Source organism: Felis catus, chromosome D1, assembly GCF_018350175.1.
Source record: "Felis catus isolate Fca126 chromosome D1, F.catus_Fca126_mat1.0, whole genome shotgun sequence".
NCBI lineage: Eukaryota > Metazoa > Chordata > Mammalia > Carnivora > Felidae > Felis > Felis catus.
Window position 1 is genome coordinate 15,859,755 of NC_058377.1, and position 6,189 is coordinate 15,865,943.

Sequence of the window (6,189 nt, forward strand, 5' to 3'; positions counted from 1 at the left end):
CACGGTGACTGGAATTTGCTTTAAGATACACCAGGGGAAAAAACGTGGGGGAGGTGACACAAGACAGGACATCGCTGTTGATTATTGAAACCGGCGACCGTTGCAAAGGGCTCACTGTACAGGTCTCTCTTCTGATGTATCTGTTTGAAACCTTTTGGAAAAGGAAGGCAGAAATCAACAAGGAGGAGAACTTGGGGTGAAGTCCCAAGAAGGCCCTGAACACAGCAGGTGGCCCCAGCTCTTCTGGGGAGACATTTAAGTAGAACAAAGACTCCCGTGTGGCGGTCCCTCACACTTGTGATGGGCCATTGGGCCATGGGCAAGAGGAAGCAATTAAAATCCTTATGCACTAATTCTGTGCCAAGAACTTTACATGTGACATCTCAACTGAACTGTAACTCTGGGCCAGGTGATTTCTTCTTCTCTTTTTTTCACTGTAAATTAGGAAACTGATGATGTGGGAAACAGAGGCAGAAGGAAATGGCAGATAAAATGAAATGTCCTGGGGGTGCCGGGGTGGCTCAGTCGGTTGAGCATCCGACTCTTGATTTTGGTCATGATCTCACAGTTCACGGGATCCAGCCCCACACAGGGCTGCACACTGACAGCACGGAGCCTGCTCGGGATTCTCTCTCTCCCTCTCTCTCTGCCCCTCCCCTGCTAGCGCTCTGTCTCTCAGAATAAATACATTAAAAAAATTAAATTCCCTTATAACCTGCAGCCCGTTGATAAATACTTGAGGCAGGCGGAGTAGAACATGCCTCCAGGAACTCCCTTCTGTCTTAAGGTTCATGCTTTGCTAGAGGGAAAAATGATCTGAGCTTGACAATAGCTAGGCCTCCGCTCTCCTGTGAGTCTTCTTTAGTATATAAACTTTGGAAACTCCCCCTTGCCTTTGCTCCCCTGGCTCCCAAGTCTATAATCAGTCTCTCCTCACGGTCCCGGGGCAGCTCTTTCTGCCCAGGGTCCCGTCCCTGTGCTTTAACGGAGTCACCTTTTCTGGCACCGAAGACGTCTCGAGAATTCTTTCTTGGCCATCAGCTCTGGACTGCCACCCGTCCCAGGCCCCGTCGCCGCGGCGGACAGAACCGAACCCACCCCAGTTTACGTATGGCCGTCAAGGGCAGAGGCAGAGGCAGGACGCAAGCTGAGGCCTGTGTGAAACACTGGGTTCTCCCGGTACTCTACACGGCCCACGGCGGAGACGCAAGTCCTTCTCTCGGGTTGTTCAGAGGCGCGGGGAAGAGAAGAGCGAAGACCGGAAGGGACGTAGCAAGGAACCTTTGCATAGGATGCAAGAGGAAGGTGCCCCAAGCAGGGTGTGGAGGAACCGAATGGGAGCTCGGAGCAGCGCTTGGCTCGTGAGCGGACACTCCACACACGGGTGACGCAAAGCTGCCCAGGAGCCCGCCCGAACGAACGAACGAGCGACCGAATGAATGAAGGAACAAGCCAACGACTGAGTGAATGGATTGGAAGACGAAACGGGGAAAAGGAGACATCATCGTGAAGGCAGGAAAATCTAGCCGCAGCCGCTAGGCTGGGAGAGGCCAGGTGGCCAGGGTTGGGTGCCAGTCACTGGAGGCAGAGGGGTAGAGAGAGAGGAGGGGCGGCCTAGGGAAAACTGTCCTCCAGTGGCCAAGGCCGGTCCCCATCCCTGCTGCCCTCTGGCCCCGGGCCTCCTTGCTGCAGCGGCCGGGCTCCCAGGTGTGCCGGGAGGGAGAGGAGGGAGAGACCTCGCCACCAGCCCGGGCCCTCCGCTCTGCCGGTCCCCGGTCGGTGTCTGCGGAACAGCCACTCAGCCACCCGTGCTGCCGCAGGCACATGTCAGCCAGAGAGTTTTGGTTTGACGTAGCCGGCCTCCTCCTTTTCCTTAATGCAGTCGAGGGAGCCCAGAGGCTCAGGGAAGCAGCTTACTCGGCTCATTGGGTCTCACACAGGGACCAGAAACTTCTATCCTGGCTGGGGACATAAGATAAGACACGACTCTCTGCTTCTCTCCAAAATGTGGCTAAGAGAAACCAGCTGCGCGATTTATAACAGGACGGCCTTTGAGCGACTCAGTCCTCCAGGACTCAGGGTCAAACGATCAGGGGGGCAGTGGCCTGTGGCAGGGTCCCGCGGGAGGAGACAGACCTGACAACCGTTCAGGGCTCACTCGGGCCTCCCAATGCCCATTTGCTCCAAAAGCATAAAGCTTCCCCAGGAGCCAGTAAAAGGCTGGGAAGCTGAAACTCAAAGAGGCATTTTGCAGAGTATAGACACCAGTATCAAAGATGGGCTATTTGAGGAGTGAAGCCCTGCTTTTGGCATTTCTACCCGGTGCCATTTACCCCTAACTTTTTACTGGACAACACCCAATCACCTACCCTGCTGGGAGAAGCAGTGTTCTAAATAACCCAAAGGAAGGTGGTTTCCTTTCACCCTTGGAATGCCTCACTGAGGCTACCGAGAGCCTCCCTAGGTAGTTCACCTGAAAGCCTGACTTCTCGACGTGTGGTTGGTCCTTGGACCGGCACCCTCAGCATCACATGGTTGCTCCTTAGAAATGCAGACTCCCAGGCCGCACCTCACACCCAAGAAACCACAATCTGCATTTTTAATAAGATCTCCGGGTGATTCTTGAGCACTTTGAAGTCCTGACTGCAACTCGTATTAAAAGGTTGGCATCCCGTGAGCCATGGGCGGTGAGAAGCCAGGTTCGGGGGTTGGGGAGAAGGGATTGGGAAGCAGGGACAAGCTTAGGAGGAAATGCTGGTCTCAGGATCTGCAGAGCACCCAGCTGCCCGATGAGAAACCACCAAGGAAGGGACTCATCGTTACTCACCTCTCTTCTCCGCCCTGTGCCCTTCTGCAGCCATTGCACACCAGGTGGCTTCTCTGACCCAGGACTTCACACCTTGGTGTCCTTGCCTTTGCTGTCTCCTCTTCCCGGAACGCCCTTCCTCTCTGGTCTGTTCAGCAACCTCCTGGTCTTTCTTCAAAAAGCGGCTACCAACTCACCTGCTCTTTGTCTTCTTCGTACCTCTTCTCTCTACGCAGAGACGTAGAGACGTAGAGACGTGGACGCCTGTGACGCGGGGGACATTCACTCGTTTGTTTATCAACTCTCTCGTTTGTTTATCAACTCTCTCGCTCAGCAAACTCAAGTATCTATTCAGTGTCCCCCATGTACTAGGACTAGAAGCTAGAGACTCCGACATGAATGAGATACAGCTCACCCTCGGAGAGCTCACGTTCTAGATAGGGAGACAAAGGTGTAAGTGTCCCTCTCCAGGGGGCACAGGAACAAAGGCACGCCTGGTATTGCCTGGGTGTCAGAAAATATTGTCACCTTTTGTTTACACATCTTACCCCCCCAACTAAACTACAGCTCTTTAAGGACAGGGACTGGGTCTTATTTGGAGTTTGAGCTAAGCCTCTACTGGTCCCTGAGCACATGAGAATAAATGTCTACATCTGGGGAAAGGGCAGAAACTCCGTCAGCCAGAACTTATGCGGCCAAGGCATGGTAGGACCCGAACTGGAGGCCTCCCGGTACATGCTGTTCCACGCCATTTCCGGGAATCCTATTTAACAAGGGATGGACCCACGTGGTCGCAGAAGAGATGTAAAGAAAAGACACACAAAGCAGGATCTCTAGAAGCTTAAGATCTCTTGGAGAAAATAAAGCCTCACACTCATAAAACAAACAGAGAACATGAGGAGATAAAATCTGGTAAGTGTAGAGACATCTGGGAAGATGGGAGAAATAATCCACTCAGCCAGGACTGAAGCAGGACCTTGAAAGAACGTTGATTTGGGCAGGCAGAAAGGGAAAGGGAGTTCCAGGCAGGGAAACACCCAGAGCAAAGGCTCAGAAGCAAGAAAGACAAAGGTATATGGAGCAGAGGGTTCCATCATGAAAAGAAAATTCGAGGCATGGATGGGTGGACAAGATGGCACCCAAACTCAGGAGGCCATGAACACGTGACCTGAAAGTCCTGGGAGAGGCAAATCTCTGTTGTTTGCACCATCTACAAAATAGGAAAGGTCTCTGCTCTCTGAGAAAACTCTGAGTTCCCTTATTTTTTGAGAAAGAAGGTACGTTTGGGAGTTGAGTTTTACAGAAGTGGTGATGGACCGCCTCATCTCCCTTGAGGAAGACAGACCACATTTGCAAACCAGCTGGCTAAGACAAAAGGTCAGTAGTGCTTAGAAACTGTGTTTATGCTTAGTAAGAGGATAACTGGTCTGTGTAGGGGACAAAACTAAGGTTCTTTGGCTCTGAGTAACTAAGTCAGGGGCAGCAAGACCCCTCCCAAACACACACACACACACACACACGCACAGCGCTAGTATTTTATCAAACAAACTGCCAGTGTAGACATGTAACCATATTGACTGGCCAAAAGGAGAAAAAGTGGGTGGCAAGGGGAACGAAGACTAAAGGGCTGGCGGAAGCTGCAGCCCTTTCCGGGAGGTACGTCTCCAGGTTCCCAGTGGACAGGCTGAAGTGTTTTCAGTTCTGGTAGCCAAGCTCTGAGGCTGCTAGCTTCTCTATTATTCATGGGTGGCCCCACCCGCTCTACTCCTTCAAGGCCAATTTCTGTTGGCAAAAGCCTGCGTCCTTCTGGAAGCCTTTGAACATGGGAGCATCTGGTGTTCTAGGGACTTAAAATAGTACAAATTCAAGTTACAAAACTGCTTGCTAAAAGGTCTACTACAAGGAGATCAAGCCTGCATGTTTCCAGCAGCTCTCCCACCGTCCAAACGTGCCCCCTGGGAGCTGGGCAAAACCCTCCCCTCAGCTCAGCTTTGGAGCGCTCTCTTCCTTTGGGTGGGATAGAGGGGTTCGGGGTGCGCGGGGTTCAAGCACTTCCTGCCCACAGAAATAAAAGGTAACGAGAGATGGGGACGGAATCACTAGAAGACAATCCAACTGAGGAGGAACTCATTGGAAGGGGATGGAGGGCCCACACCAGGCACTGGCACCTAAACCACCTCATCTAGTCGCCACAAAAAACCCTCTGGGTCTCCATTTTATAGGGAAACAGCCTCAAAATCCTGAGTCAACCAATTGCAATATCGAAGAAAGAACAAAAGGCGGGGCCAGGGTTGAACCAGGCTTGTTCGAGCTTGAAGCCCATTCCCTCTCCCATATGCCTTCATGCTCCTGGATTGAATAGAGAACCGCCCGCAGGAGGAGGGCATGAGGGAGCAGGCAGCTCTTCCGACGGTCCCCACGGGGCCGTTATAGTTTTAGGCAAAATTAGTATTTGACAGCTGTGGATTTCCACTCTCAACCTTGACTTGAGGCCTGTGTATAAATGAGACATTTGTGGGGAGGTCGGGCTGAGAGACAGAAGGAGGCTTCCTCTTCCCCCTCCTCAATTACGGTTGCTCTACCCAGAATGGAAACCAAACTTTGTAGGAATCAACTTCCAGTTCGGGCACGTGGAACTCTGGAGGGGGGGGTGCCCCCACTTCCCCGACCCCAGCGCCCCCCGCAGGAGCGTGTGGGTAACTGCACATCCCACCCTCCAGCTCTTACCCTAATTTATTCTCTTTGACCCAGAACATCAGATGTTAAAATCACCATCCGTCCACCTAACTCCGTACCCCGAAGGTCCTCCTCCTCTGCAGATAATATTTGAGGAAGTGGAAAGGGACCCCTTAGCCCAGGAGAATATGTTACTTAATAGCCCAGAAATGAGATCACTTCCTCTCCATGAATCCTTAGGATATGAAAGAGTCTCTCCGCTCACTCTACTTATCGTGGTAATATGTGTCACTTCTCTGATATGTCTCGGACAGGACGCACATATTGCCAAGTATTGACATCCTCCTTATTTAGAGCTAACAGGTGAGAAGGAAACATTTAACGACTCTTAGCCATGCTGCACAAGAACGAAAATGAGGCTGTAGGCCTCCGAGTAGACACCCAAGAACAGTTGGTAAAAGAGAAAGAGGCAATAATGGGTGTGTAATGAGAGGGTCCTGATGTATGGAGAGTCAGGGGAATCCTTCAAAAATGTAGCTGCACTTGAGATTGGACCAGAACTCCACGCCCTGAAGGGCTAAGCGGGAAGGATGGGGTACAGAGAACGAGGAAGGGCCTCGGCAGTCGGAGAAAGGAGGCCTGAGCAGAGCCCAGGCTAGAGATGGGAGCCCAGAACCAAAGGACCTTTGGAACGAACCTCGTTACGT